Source organism: Rosa rugosa, chromosome 7 (assembly GCF_958449725.1).
Source record: "Rosa rugosa chromosome 7, drRosRugo1.1, whole genome shotgun sequence".
In the NCBI taxonomy this organism is placed as follows: Eukaryota; Viridiplantae; Streptophyta; class Magnoliopsida; order Rosales; family Rosaceae; genus Rosa; species Rosa rugosa.
The window spans coordinates 36584582-36600794 of NC_084826.1; the positions used below are offsets into that span (position 1 = coordinate 36584582).

The window sequence follows — 16213 nt, forward strand, 5'->3', positions numbered from 1 at the left end:
ATGTTGTTCCATCCTTTCCTTCACCTGGTTTTATTGTTCATTAAACAACTAGGTCTAGAATTCAGAGGCTACTGAGTGTTTTTTCAGTCTTGGTAAAATTCATTATGAAGCATTTAGAAACAATTTGTTTTTTCATTTAATATTATTAGCATTAGAAAGCATTTATTTTTCAATTTTCTAGTCTTTGCAACTCGTGAATTCTCCTACTTATCTCCTCCTCATTTCACTTTCGAGCTCTCTTTCAATTTTAGTTTTTGTTGTATGCAAGTGATTGTTGTCTATTGCAATTTCTCTAGTTCAAATGCATGTGTTTTGTTATACTTACCTGTGGATAAAATGTGGCAGGAGCTACTGGGTTGGAGCCTTCATGGGCTGAGGTATGTCAAAATACTCAAAACTTTGATACTTCTGAAATGGTTGTCACCTTTTCGGTTGTTCATGTGCTAGTGGCAACTTATGATGATGATCCTTCTTTGAGAAAAATTTAAATTTGAACATGAGACTTCTCATTCGTATGCTGTTTAGAATTCTTTTGCTATGTATTTTTTATTTTTTTTGTTAATTAGTGATATTTGGGGAGTAGGAAATTGAGCTCAGGTGAGGGGCAATTTCTCTTGACTACTAGAGTAACCCCCCACAAAGCATAATTTGCTTTCTACGACTTTTGCATGACCATGCTGTAGTTATCAATTGTGCTAGAATGATCTTGGCAGAACTATATATATGCAGCAGCTCTGATATTTACCAAATGAATTAATTAACATCTTTGCTTTAGTTGGCTTACATAGCTTGTATGGAAAAGGTAGGCAATATATTCACATGACATGTAGAAAAACAGTGCATCTCATTTTTTTTTTCTCTATTTTGATGTACTCATGATTGCTTTGCCTAAAATGTGTCTCATGTGATTCATAAGTACTGGTTGTATGTTGCTATTAGTTGTAAGGGTTTACTAGTGACATAGGTACCTGGTATTTGAAATCAAAGATGTTCATATATTGCAGGTTTGGGTGTCTGTCTCAAGGCTTATAGTTCACGTTTTCTGACATTAGTTGCTTCAGTTCCATTTTGTGTTTGTCCAAATGAAGGAGAAGGAGAATGCGTCGCTAGAAGATTTAGCACCCCAGGCATGGATTCCTTGGATTTCTTCCGAGGAATCGAAGTGAGCTGCTTGTCATAGAGGAAAAGTGAGCACCCCTTGCAGTGAAGGCTTTCCCCAAAGATGACTCATCTAAGCCCTGCAAGCTGACTGCTTCCCATATATGGAACTATTGTTACATTTATATAAGTCCAAATGTTGTTCATCGTAGTTTTATTGCTTTCTTTCGATGCTATTGCATCACCCCATGTACTCCTTATTGCTTTCTTTCGTTTAATAAAGATTGTTGTTCTTCCATAAAAAAAATGTACATCATAAGAGTCACTTTTAGACCACTCTCATCTAAGTGAAAACAATTGTCCGAGAGAGTTAAACACAACTAAAATGATAGCAAAAACTGTTGTTGGAGCCATCTTAGCACAACAAGACTACATCAAAAACTATTGTCCAATAAAAACTCAAACAACAGTTATTTAGAGAAACGTATAGTATCAAAAATGGTCAGCCAACGCCATTTTAAGTAGCATGTTGTGTTGTTTAAATCCAGTCAACAAAAAAGCCTAGTCCTTTGATGTAGAAACTTCATAGAGACAACAGTAAGCATATATGGCGCTGTTGTTCTTTCTGGTATTCAGACAACAGTCATGTAAGCAGCTGCTCTTGTGTAAAATTTACTCAGACGACAGTTTCCTGCTGTTGTCTAATAATTTCATCAGACGGCACAGGCTTTAACAACAGCATAGAACTTCATCAGACGACAGTCCAAAACTGTCGTCTGATGCTATTATTGACGTAGTGTAACCTTTCCCCACATATATTCCGTTCTTAGTAAGTATAACTTTGTCAGCTTCAAAGATCACATGGAATCCATTTTTGATCAACATCGAACCAGAAATTAAATTCTTTCGAATATCAGGCACATGAAGTACATTGTTTAAACTAAGTTATTTCCTAGATATCAACTTCAGAACAATATTACCAGTGCCTTCTTGAACCATTGATGTGGAAGCATTGCCCATGAAGAATTGTTCTCCTTGATTTACTTCATTAGCATAGGTAGAGAACATCTTCTTATCAAAACATATATGGCAAGTAGCCGCTGTGTCTATCCACCATTCTTCGACACTTGTTATCATGTTGACTTCAGTCACCATGGCTGAAAGGTTCATGTCAGCAATGTCAACAGACAATCTATCTCCCTCAGTCATGTTTGCTTCAGTGGCTTTCTTGTAGCCTTTGTTGTTCCTACTATGACATTCCATAGCACGATGGCCTGTCTTATTACAATTAAAACACTTGCCTTTGAACTTCTTTAAATTTCCTGGCTTAGAACTTTTCCCTGAGAACTTTCTCTTCTTGTTTTTGTTTTTTGGTTCATCTTCCACGACAAGTGCCTTGGCCATCATAGAACTAGCATCACTTCTCTTGTCAGATATACCATTGCCTTCTTCAACCCGTAGCCTCACAATTAGACCCTCAATATCCATCCCCTTGCGCTTATGCTTGAGATAATTCTTGAAATCCTTCCAAGAAAGGGGAAGTTTCTCAATAATACATCCCACTTGCAAAGTTTCAATAATCGACAAATTTTCTTGCAGTCATCTCATGTAGGATCAATTGAAACTCCTCAACTTGACTGAGTACAGTTTTAGAATCTACCATCTTGTAGTCAAGAAAACAACCAATTATATATTTCTTTGCTCCAGCATCTTCAGTAATGTTATGTCTCGTACCTCAAGTTACCCGTTTACAGGTCATTCAGACGGTAAGTGATAAATACATTCACTTTTAACTTCGTTTCAAAACTTTTAGGGGCACCAAAAAGTTGACTTTTTGTTTCGTTCCTTGTTTGAGAAAATTTTCTTCATGAAAGTTGTATAGGATGTTAAACTGAGTTCGTGGACACATGGCACGCTCAAATCGGAGTTCATATGCGAAAGTTATAGTCAAAAAAGAAAAGTTACTGTTCTGGAGAATTTACTATAGATAGCAAATTTCACCAAGGTAACTTGCCATTTTTTCGGAAATTACCCAAAGTCAAACTGAGATATTCTCTCCAGCCGACCCAATTTTCTCATCTCGACCCGAAACAAAACCTGGCCCCAAGCCGCCGGACCAGTCATGTTTGGCGCTCCTCTCCACGGCAACCTAGCCTATGGCCATTATCAGCTCTCGTTTGCACATGAGGAAGAGAATCAAAGAAAAGCACCAAAGTAAACCCAAATAGTCGACCCGGTTCAATCGCTAGATTCCGGCCACTTCTAGCCACACCACCACCTACATCTTAAAGCTCTCTCCTCCCTAGTTTAAGCTCACTCAATCACCAGCTTTGATTCGCTCGGAGAAGGAAGAATCGACGATCGGAAGGAATTATAGGGATTTTGGGGTTTCGAGGTAATTTATGAGCTATACACCTAAAATTGATCAATGTTGTGGTTGAGAAAGTTGTTATGGATGTTGTGAGGAACATTTTGATGTAGGTGGTGAGACCCAATATGGGGGTCGGAGATGGTGGCGCGTGGGGGTGTGTTGGGCCAATTCTGGCCTCCTATTTTGGTTAGTTGGGTTCCTTCACTTCCTTGTAGCATGTAGAACTTGTGGTATGAGGTTGGTGGAAATCGGAGGAAGTTTAGTATCGATTGGGAATTTGCGAAGTTTCGGAGTTTCGGGTGTTGATTTTCGGAGATCCAACCGTTGGATTTCTTTTGTTTCTATTCTAGAATGCTAGAATTGATGAAACGATATTGTGGGTGAAGTTTGGCCTAATTCTGAGGAGTTTTGGAACTTGTAGGTTTCGGAGGGACAAAGATATCGAGTTTTTTGTTTATTTATTATGAATTTATTTCAGACTTTCCATTCGGTCATTTGAGATGTATTGTTGTGCACAGGACGACGTGCCGAGCCACTGCTCAATGAGGAAACCATTATACCTGATTCTCAACGTTGTACTGTGAGTGGACTTTGGTTTTAAATGATGCATGCAATTATTTCCAAATTTATAATTTATTTAATTATCGTTTCATTTATTAAGCACTGAATGGTTTCGAATATTATTTGGTTTGGATTATATTTCAAAGATATGATTTGATTTTGGAATTTGATTCCGATTTATCTCATGAATTACTTTCGATGATCGTTTTGGAGAATTAATTGTGATTTATTTTGATGTTGACTTTAGGGAAAGATTTTGTTTTACCATTTGTTTGACTAATTTTATCGTTTTTCTCGATAATTGGGTTGCATTATTTTAGTTCTCCTCCTCACTTACTTCGTGTTTGTGGGTCGAAGTTGAGGATAGAGCCTGAGAGGCTCTTTTGTTGTATAGTGATATAGTCTTCCCCAAACCTTATGTTTTTATACTTAACCAGCGGGGCTAGTTGTTTTACGAGATTTCTAATTTAAAAGAAAATATTTTCTAAACGTCGCATGCATCGCAGTTTTTAAGTTTAATTATGTGGAAAAGTATTAAAGTTTATCATTTAAATGATCTTGATTATTTATTTTTGTCCACTCACACTAATGTGTTTTTCAATAGGGAACTTCTATTCATACCTCCCAAATTAGCATTTTGACATCTTTCAATTTTTGGAATTATATTTTTCCTATAATACCCTTTGAAAGAAATAAGAAAAATAGCCAGAATCCTACCCAACCACAACCTCATCTCCAGGTCTATTTCTCCCTCAATCTCTTTGTTTCTCTTTCTCTCTTCTTGCATATAATTAAATTGCCGAGTAACCGAGTACACCATTAATATTATATCCATTCATGGTCAAATCCTACCATGATAAACAATCCATAAAATTTTATTATAAATATGGTTCAATTGATTGCTTAGAATCAATCAGTTACAAGAAAAAAAAAAAAAAAAAAAAAAACCAATAATGATCTTTACGTGAGTAACAGTACCGGTGAGATAGGAAAGAGAATGAAAATTGTGTCTTTAGATGAAGGATAGGAAGAGAGTAGTGGGATGATCAAAACTGTGATGATGAAGATGAAGGTGGGAGAATGAGCTTACAGTGAGTTTGTGAAGGTTAAGAAGAAAGCATAGAAGCTAGCACACGGCTGAGGTTTTTTTTTTTTTTTCCTTCTTCCTACTATTTTTTTTAGAGGGCATTACGGGAATAAAAATTGTTCAAAAGTTGAGGGAGGTCTAAATGCCAATTTGAGAGGTATGAATAGAAGCACTCTTTTCAATACTTTCCCCTGGGCCCTTCGGTTTCAAATGCCTAGTTTGCAGGCTAGATTATTTGAGGTCAGACGTACTTGGAGTTGAGGCATAGTTGTCACTGCTTCCGCATTCTTTTCTCCCCCTAATGGCGGGAATATTGTCTCATTGATTGAAGTGACAAATCATACGTGCAATACTGCTCCTTGACCAACATCGAAATAAGCAAATTTTGCAATCATATTTTTTTAACACAACAATATTTGAACTCGACAATGAATCTCATTGGAGCTTGTTGGTAATCTTACATAACATGAATGACCAATTTGGTCATGCCAAATTAATGTATTTGGCTTAGTGAACTTCTGGGTCATAACCATATATGCCTCATATTGTTGTGTAATATGATCCAAATGAGAGAACAGATGTTTTTTTTTTTTTTTCAATATACACCACACACTTTAAGTACTGAAGGTACCAAACACAAAGATCTCTCATTTTGGTAACATAAATGTGGGTTCTTCTAAAGCTATCCACCAAGATCTACAGGATCTGGGATATATTACCTTTACCTTGGTAAAGATAAATATTGAGAGCTACTTATGATCTTTAGAGATCACTAGAAATTGTGCCCGCGCTTTGCCGCGGGTTTTGGAACTAACAAAATGTTATTTAAGGACTAAATTTAAAAGCATAAAAAATATAGTTGATATGATCATTATATTAACAAAAGATTGAGTCTTGTTTTATAACAAAAGTTGAAGTAGATCATGTCCTAGTAACATCACCACCGGTACAGATGTTGTGGTAGTTTGCAAAAAATAGTTGATGATGTCCTTTGAAGTTATTGAATGGGAGTGGACTGATCATCCCAGGTATTCTCTACACTACGCTATCTCTGTAAGCATCTCAGACACGGTAATGGTTTTTTCTGGCTCAATCTCCGATCTACTTCTTCAATGCGCTAAAAATAGGTATATCTTACAAAAAATGGTCAGAGTTGGCAATATGATTGCTGTTAAGACGAACTATCAGCTGATTATAAAATGTTAGATTCATCGTTTGCAAAAGCTGACAGTTGCTTGGAAGTCTCAACTGAGTTGTTGGCACTGGAAGTCAGAAACAATGATGTAAATATGGAGGTGGGGTGAGGCTAGAGGCTAGTTTTTATTTTTATGTGCAGAAATAAAAAGGGTAATGCAATCTAAGATGGTAAAAGTATGTCATGAAATTTACACGGTATTGTTTGTGCAGAAGAATAGGAAAAGGGAGAAGTTACCTTTTTGGAAATTTGTTTGATGGTAATGGTGATGGCGATTTGAAGAGTGGCCTGCTATATGTGTCCGAATGTCTCTTTTTTGTGGGTGAGACCTGGCTTGCTGTGGAGCTTGAAGGTTGGTCTTCTTGTCTGGGAGCGAATCGCCATGTATCCGGAAAGATTCCTTTAACATTGAAGACTTGCTTAGTGCCGTTCTTTAGTTTCATCAGTTTTAGCCCTCAAAGTTTGTTGCAGGAAATTGGGTATATAATTGTTCATCCTTCTCATCCTAGTTATATATAAAATATTGGAACCCTACATGAATGTCTTGGCATATAGATAATCAAGTATTAAGTATCAAGTATCAAGTGTTATGTATGAACCGTCAATTATAGAGAATCTAAGTTTGCAGAAGCTCATGTCCGTGAAACTGATATAAATCAATATGAGCATAAATGAATACTTGTACAAATGTACCCATGTTCTCAAACAGAAGTTAAAAAAGGTCCTCGTGACATTAATTGTTGACATTTCTTTTACTTTACCAAAGGATGCATAATCATAAAATCTAATGACCTGAGTATTGACGTAAACACATTTTTCCAACTTTGCAAGATAAACACATGGGCTAATAATATGTAAACGATCAGATCATAAGCCATCAGTTTAGCAATGAAGGAATTAATAGCTCCACACACCAAAACACAAATTCATTGAGTTAAAAAGAGACAGAGACGAAAGAAAGTGGAAATATTAGCATGGCTGGGTTCACTGGCTCTCACCTAATTCTTAATTACAATACCGTAAACACAGACCAATAATTTTGAAACAATATTAATCACTGGTTAAACTGTTCCATTTCAGTTAAAATTTGGTTAGGAAGAAAACTAATGATTCTTTTGGTTGCTGCAATTGTGAAACACATGGTTTATACTTTTTGAATTTCAACGTTTCCAATAATCAGAGATGCATAAAATTGATTCAAACAAAACTGAACTACACAAAAGTTAATAAAACAATAGCAGAAAAAGGTGAAAATTGAAGTGGAATGGGTAGGGAACAATCTCTACATACATTCATGATATAGAAGAATTTAGAACTGATCTTATCCTAGAATTTCACAGAATTTAACTGTTAAAAAACAGTCCAAATATACATTTAAATTCAATTTGTAGTATGTAGTTCAATAGTGAAAACATAATGCACTATGATTACACATAGCAACTTACCCAAATTCTAATTCACTCAAACAGCAAAGAAGTTGCTTCCTTTAAGCACAGACACACTAACCTCCAAAATCACAGTTCAAAGCATCAATACGAAGTCGAATTCCACTATAAATTTCTTTGCAACAGAAAATCAAACCATTTGCTTTCAATTTTCTGTGAATTTAACTACTTTTACACAAAAGCTCGACCAAAAAACGTTTCTCTTTTGAATCCTGAGAAAGATAAAATATGCAATGACGAAGGTATTTTCCCCTGTATTCATTCCATACAGGATAACGAAAACTAAAATCTTTCAACATTAGTGAAATAACCGTATGATTGATTCTATGATTGGCTGCCCAAAATCAGATTAAGAACCAGATCTCTTTCATTTGTTTTACTTTACTCTTTCTGTCTAACAGCGTTAAAAAAACCTGTTGTTCTTGCAATTATTCAAAATCTAGAACAGAGGCTACACAAAAAAAACGAAATTTCATATATGAACTATGAACTTCGATTAACAAAACAAAGAAACAATAAAAGGTTTTGTCTTGAAAGATTATAAAAGCTGATAAATCAGTTACTACAACTGAAAACATGAAAACGAAAAGTGAATTAAAGGTAATCACTTTGGGTATATGAACAAAAGATGAACAACTATGATATTCATCTTGATTTTGCTTAGTTGAAATCTTACCAAGCTTTTACTGTTCTTGATTTTGATCGTTGAGGTTGACTTTGACTAACAGTGAATCTAGATGGTGATAGCGGCTCCCCGAAGATGAAAAGAATCAACTAATTTATTTATATATCACAATGAATGCCAACATGTAAATTGGCAAAAGATGAGTGCAAGGTTGTAATTCTTAGGTCATTCCTTCAAATACTATTTCTATTCAATCTGAACTATTCCATCTAAAGTAAGAGCTATGAAGATCATGGGGTACCTAGACTTGAGATTATACAAATCTCTTCGGCATGATCTAACAAATTTGAGAAGCCGATGTTGCTAAGAATCCTAAGGTGCAGATACCCAATCTTAATTCTTGTCAGAGAAAAACATGGAAATTGTTAGCAAAATCAATATTGTGTTTAATCAATATCTCCGAGCCCAAATCCTAAATCAATCACATATGACGATTTAAACTGATTTTGAAGATTTTTTTGTGGAAAAATCAATTAGATACCTCTTAAAATGAAGAAGATCGTCATCTCCAGAAAGCTCGAGCTTTGTCTCTCTTCGAGGAAGCTCAATATTGATTTGAGACGGAAATCAATCCCTTTGCCACAGAAATCAATCCTTGCCGCGTATCTAATCAAACCCTCCAGTTGCTAAATATCTGCACCACTGTCAAGTTGATAAGGAGAAGAGACAGAGCGAAAAAACCTGAACCTTCTGGAGTTCTAGTGTTCTACTGTCGACGGGTGTTTAAAACAGACTGAATGGCAGCGATGTAATTTAAGAAAAAATTCAGGGCAAAAGTGTCATTTACTTCGGGCTCGAATGAATAGTGGCACACCAATGAACAGTGACGCGCCAGTGAACAGTCCACGCGCTTTAGATTATGGGAAAATTTCGCAAACAGTACACTAAGTAAAGGCCACTAATAATTCTTATACATAAAGTTCCAAACCAAACATTTCGGTACACGAAATCTGAAACTCGACCCACTATCAGTACACGACGTCAATTTTTGACACCAAAATGTCCATTATGCCCTCAGTTCTTTTTTTTTTTTAATAAATTTTTTTTCCGTTATTTTTTTTTTCCATCGTTTTTTCTGTTTTTTTTTTTTCTTCCTTCGTTTTTATCTCTTTCTTTCTTTTCACATGACTAAATATTGGCTGAGTTACAAATATAAGCTGTAGGACCATAAATCTCACCAATTGGAGGGCAAGGGCGGCGTTGGAAGCGAGGGAGTGAGCCCGGAAGAAGGAAGAAGAAAGAGATAAAAACGAAGGAAAAAAAATAACAAAAAAAACGAAGGAAAAAAAATAACAGAAAAAACGAAGGAAAATAAAATAACATAAAAAAAAATTTATTAAAAAAAAAAGAGAACTGAGGGCATAATGGACATTTTGGTGTCAAAAATTGACGTCGTGTACTGATAGTGGATCGAGTTTCAGATTTCATGTACCGAAATGTTTAGTTTGGAACTTTATGTATAAGAATTATTAGTGGTCTTTACTTGGTGTACTGTTTGCGAAATTTTCCCTTAGATTATAGATAATGTGCATTATTGCAGCACATATATTTCCTTCTTTCTTTTGCCAAATTTACTTAGAAGGAAACGATGATCCATAAATGTTAGAAATCTAGGTTCTTTAATAAGGCGACATCTTTGAATTTCATGTCATAGAATTTCACTCAAAACTTCTTGTTCGAGGCTAACAATTGTGCTATTTGTGACCTTTTAATTATACTCAAAGCTTTTGGCTCGAGTTTAAATAACTTTTGAAACTTCAGGTTCCAAAAGGAGCATGAACTTTAAACACATGTAATAACAAAAATAAGGAACTTCAGACCCTTCTTTAGAGGATCCACATTAACGTGGCTGAAGAACTGCAAGCTCTCATATAATCAAGGATCAAGAAACTTCAAGTTTCGTTCTCTATCTTTTTGGCGATACATTTGAGAAACTTTAGGTTCTCATGTGATTAAAGATAAAGAAACTTCAGGTTCTAATATATTTCAATCACAATACTCACAACACCATGTTTTAATATTATTATGGTGGAAGTCCTGGCCAAAATAAAGGAGGACTCTTAACATAGCAAGGTGGAATATCAAGCATGTTGAAAACATCTTAGTGCTTACTTTAGTCACTTCTCTTCCATAGTAGCTTGATAAAAATTCACCATAGTATGGTGTGCGAAACATGGATATGCCCAATGCTTAGTTCCATCTCACATATAGAAAGCATTCCCATGATTTTAGGGCACCACTTATATGGTCTTTTCATTTGCCATTATTCCACTTCTTGTGATTATGATTTGGCCATGTCAAAATTAGCTTTATGTATGATACAACCCATACAAGATGGCAAACTCTTCCAACATATGTCTCTTTCGGAGGTGCATAATGCAACTATACTCCACTAGATGAACTCTTCTGGAGTCATCGATCAATCAGATCTACAAGACCTGAGATTATTGTTATTACCACAACTTTAAAGACCATGAACATGATCGCATTGTGTTGTTAACACAACATTTTTATAAATGGGATGTGTCAGGATTTAGAACTTCAGGTTCTTATACAATCTCATGTTGAAAACAACTCACTCGAAACTTTAGGTTCTAGGGTGACACGTACTAGAACTTTTTCGTTCTAGATCTACTCGAAACTTCAGGTTCGAGTTTACATAATTAGAAGCTTCAAGTTCTAAGAGTGGAGTGAACTTCAGGTTCACATGTAATTATAAGAAAAGAGACCGTTTCAAAAAAAAAAAAAAAAAAAGTGACTACACCCCCATTTTCATGTAATACCAAGTTGAGGAACTTCTAGTCCTCTTATAATTGGGAAACCCTCATATATTTACTCATAACTTCTGGTTTGAGTTAATGCGACGTCTTAATAGTTAATTCCTCATAGTTTGCTTAGTTATTTCCTTAACTTAATCGTTTTTAACTTAGTTTCTATTTTTAGGTACATTGGAGTAGATGAAGAAGAAATTAGCTTAAAGGCACATGAGAAGCATGTGAGACGTTGGAAATACGTGGAAGGCACAAGGGATGCAAAAATGAGTTGAAATGAAGAAATGAAGTATTCCTAATCCAACTAGGAGAAGGAATCTCAGTCAAAGTAGGAATCCTAAGTCAACTAGGAAACATGCTCGCAGAAATGAAGAAAAATGGTGAAAAATGCAGAGTCCTAGTTGGACTCTGAAACTTACTCCTACCAGGAAAAGGAATCGTAATGAGACAAGGAGTCCCAGTTGAACAATGAAAGCTGGAGAAGGTTCCGGAAACATCTAGAAAACATTTCGACCAAAGAGTCCTTGTTGGACTAGGAGTCATCAGTCCTGACGACATGAGAAGTCTTGATTGGACTAGGAAACCTGATTGCATAAGGAGTCCTGATGACACTAGGATACCTGAGTGGACTAGGAGAGCCCAAAAACATTCAAGAAGCATCTAGAAGAAGTCCAAAAGTCATATACAAAGGTGATATGGATTGGGAGTCATTTTTGACAAGAAAAAATGGATAAAAATCAGATTTGGAGTCCGTATTAGACACACTGATTTTGGCTGAATTTCAAGTATATATCTGGATAATGACATCTCAATTAAATCCTAAATGCATCTAGACATGATTGTGGCCAAAGGGAGACTCGTAGAGATAATGAAGGAAAGTTTCAAGGGATTACAACATGTAGAAATGATGGAATCAAGTCCAGATACATTCCTTGTTGCCCATACTCCTTATTTGCTGAATTTGAAGAAGAAAATCAGATTATATCTCTTAATATTTTGGCAATTTAAAGAATCAAGGTGCAAAACTACTTCATTTTAAAGGCTTCTCATTGCAGGGGCGGCCCTGAGGGTGTTCAAATGGAGCAGCCGCACAAGGCCTCCGGTTTTCGAAGGCCTCTGAATTCAATTTTGTAATGGCTTTAGATAAATATATAGGTTAAGAATGTTGAGAGTTATTGAATTGTTGTTCAGTTTAGTTGGCCACTTTACCTTAAGCTGTTAGGATTGATTGGTCTTGGGTTCAAAACCCATGGGTGCTTAGCTCTGTTTAATTTTTTCTTTGCCTATTTTGTGATCTTCTCTCTTCTTTTCATACATTTTTTTTTCTTTTCATTCCTAAGGCCTCTCAACTTTCTTCTTCGATCTTCTGTTATGTTTCTTGATTCTTTTTTTTTTCTCTATTTTTCCTTGTTGATGTTTTTAGGCGTCCACTATTTTTTTCTTCTATTTATACCAATCATTTTTTCTTAGTTCTTCTAATTGAGATCGTGATTAATAAGGCATCATTTAAATTTTCACACTAGGCCTCTTAATTTTCAGGACCGGCCCTGTCTCATTGGTTGGATGACACAAGAATGCTAACATGGATTTATCTAATTGGTTGGAGCTGTGTGGACCAATTAGTTTATTTCTGGAAAGTAAAAGAAGGATCCAGAAGGCTTGGACATCCCCTATATATAGATCACCCTGGGACGTCTTACGGACCAATTCTTTCATTCTTTTCACACATCAAAAGCAGTGTTCTAAAAAACGGTCGCCCAGGGTTAATGCATAATCGGAGGCCTTAGGCGGCAGACCGAGGAGATTAATGCATAATCGGAGGCCTTAGGCGGATGGGTTATAGGCGGCCGCCTAGGCGGCCTGGGCGGTTTCCTCGTTCATTTTTTTCCCCCGAAACCCAAACTCGACATCAGGTCATCAGCCAAACCTAAACGCTAAACCCATTCTATCCCCAAACTAGAAAAATAACCCGCAGCCTCTGCTCTCCCCACCAAGCGACCGGCCTCTGCTCCACACCTCCACCGGAGCTCCCCTCGAGCCACCGCAGCTCCCCCCAAGCCAACTCTTCACTCTTGGTTTGCTCTCTTTGACTCCTCTTCAAGCTGTCAAGCAACAAAGCAGAAGACTTGGTTCAATTTCTGGGTTCTTCAAGCTCAGTGAGTCTCTGAATCTCTTGTTAATTAAGTTACTGGGCTTTGGTGTTTCTGATTCTTGGAGCTGTTTGGCTGTTTTGACTTGTGTTTCTCATTCGTAAGTTTCTGATTCTTTGATGATCAGGTCGTATTACAATGGGAATGGAGTGGTGGTGGTTGAAAATGGGAGAGACCGAGAGAGAGTGAGGCTTTGTCTTCTGGTATAGTGGGGTGAAGGAAGAGAAAAGACAGAGACTGGTTTAGCAATTCGCTGGGTTCCAATTAAAGGATGTTTCAAGTTGACACGTTTTGCTAAACAAAACAAACGTGTCCTTCTAGATTTTTTTTTTTGAGAGAACGTGTCCTTCTAGTTTGAATATTTATTGTTAAATATTAAGTATTAAGTATTATTAAGTATTAAGTAATACTTATTGTTAAATTCTTAATTTCTTTTCTCTATTTTGATTAATTACATTATTTATAATTCATTTTCAAATTTTAAATATTTTTATTTATATAAAATATGTCATAAAAATAATTAAAAATTTTAAATAATTAAAACCGCCTAGTCCCCGCCTAGGCCCCTAGGCGCTAGTCCTCGGGTCACCGCCCGACTAGCGCCTAGCGTTTTTTAGAACCTTGATCAAAAGTTCTGTTCCATTCTCTGGTCTTCAGAGTCTGCATCTTCAAGCAAAGAGGAGAAGAAGAAGAAGCCGTGAGCAAGCCCTAGCCACCATCATCCACCCTTATGCCATAGCCATTGAAGCCTTACTTCCAAGTTCTTCAAGTGTTCAACGTCTACAAGTATTCTTCATTCATCCCTTCACGGTGTAATTCAATTTTTTTCCTTGTAAACTCTGTAGTTTTTTTTTATTTGAATTCATGAACAATGATTTCTAGTTAACATATAACGTTAAGGGCAAAGTTTAAAGTCTGTCTCTATGCTTGAATGAAAGTTGCGATTTCTTTATAGTTGGTTTCTATGTTGCTTATGTGAGATTGCTTGATTGGTTTTGCTTTACATAAAACTTTTAATGTTTATCTTATTTGGGTCGACACTTATATGATTTGCATGTAATTGAAGCTAGATTTAGGTAAACAATTCACCTAATAGTTTTGTAAACCAAAATCATAAGTAGTAAAGGCTTTGGATAAAAGTCGAAACCAATTAAGGAGGATTGCAAATAGATGAACTTTTCATACTAGGTTGTGCACTTTGGTTGACATCCTTTCTTTATTCTTCATGCGTTGAATGTGTTCTTGAGTACCTGGCTTTCTAGACTATGATTGCATGTTCAATAGGTTTAATTTAGGTGTTTTCACTTAGATTAAATATTCAAGGAAAGTATATGGGAAATCGTTTGCTTACTAACGTTTCACATGGTCAACTACTTTCTCATGACATAGAAAATCAACTATAGGAATTGTAATTGGATTTCATTTATATGATTGTGGTTTTGATATTTGTTCCTTGCGTTTCACCCCTTGTATATGTGTTTTACATTTTTGTTTTTGTTCCTTTTTAATTTTAGATTTCACAAACCCTAATACCCCCCAATTTACGTTTTAGGATTCTTTTCTTCTTTTATTTTTGTTTTCGTAAATAACACACTATATTTGTGAATTAATTCTTTATTTATTTATGCAATTACAGGTGTACCCTCAATCCCCGACTTGAACGATCTCTATTATTCTATACTGACAACTACATTTTGTAGGGTTAAATTGTGTGCTACTTTTAGCATGTCATACCATCTTGTAGTAGCATCAATCATGACCATAAAATACCGAAATGGTCTACAGGACGGTTGGATAGGCCCACAAATGTCCCCTTGAACTCTTTGTAAAAATGATGGGGAATTTGGATTAACCTTTGCAAAAGATGGCCTCATGATCAACTTTCCTTGTAGGCATGCTTTGCAAGGATTGTTGCTTGGCAAAATATTATTCTTATTCAAGAATGGATGTCCATTGGAATATGTAATGATCCTACGCATCATGGTGGATCCGGGGTGACCCAAACGGTCATGCCAAAGCATAAATGCATGTTGATCAGTGAACTTTTGATTCACGACATGGCATGCCTCAATTGACTTAGTGGTTGTATAATATAAAGCAGATGAGAGGGCAACCAATTTTTTCAATATACGCCTTTGGCTGTAAGTATTGGAAGTAATGCAAACATATTTCACATTGTTCTCATTTTTCCAAGTTTGTCATCTCCTACATAAAGAAGATGAGATATGTCAGAATCCATGAATGTCAGAACTGAGGTTCCTGACATTGAAATAATTTAAACTTCACAAAGGAAGTAATTCACTCGAAACTTCGGGTTCGAGACTGACATATATAGTTGAACAATGGATTATGAATAAGCCATGTATGTACTTGAAGCTTCGGGTTCAAGATTTATCATTAGAACTTCAGGTTCCAAATTTTGGTGGTTTGAACTTCAGGTCAAACACTTAGTACTCGAAGCTTCGGGTTCTAGACAAACCAACTAGGAACTTCGTATTCTAAATTTGGGTGGTTTGAACTTGGGATTCAAACACTTAGCACTCGAAACTTCGGGTTCGAGATAGACCAATTAGGAACTTCCGGTTCCTTTAAATGAATATGGATATAAATGTAGCATAAACAAACACAAGGATGGTAATAAGTCAAGATGATAAAGAATGTGTACTTACCTCATTAATATGTGTGTCTAGCAAGATGCCTAGAGCAACTTGAATATTGATGCCCACTCGCACAATGAATGTTGTAGATGCAATTGCATTATTCAAATTGTGCATATCCTCATGGGTTGGCATAATAAATATTGGAGAATACCATATGAAAAAAGAACAAGCAAGCTAAACTCTAGAGTAT

General features: G+C 36.0%; 1 long non-coding RNA gene across 2 annotated transcripts; it reads right to left on the minus strand.

Annotated features, from left to right (window-relative positions):
* Nucleotides 1-5896: 5896 nt before the first annotated feature.
* LOC133722344 (uncharacterized) lies at nt 5897-9146 on the minus strand. Of its 2 annotated transcripts, none has more exons than XR_009852633.1 (3): nt 8924-9146; nt 6550-8781; nt 5897-6379 (listed from the first exon to the last, which is right to left on the minus strand). It is a non-coding gene; the product is annotated as an uncharacterized LOC133722344 (long non-coding RNA). The 2 variants fall into 2 exon arrangements; XR_009852632.1 differs by lacking the exon at nt 5897-6379 and having other exon boundaries at nt 6550-6817; nt 8684-8781.
* Nucleotides 9147-16213: the final 7067 nt, after the last annotated feature.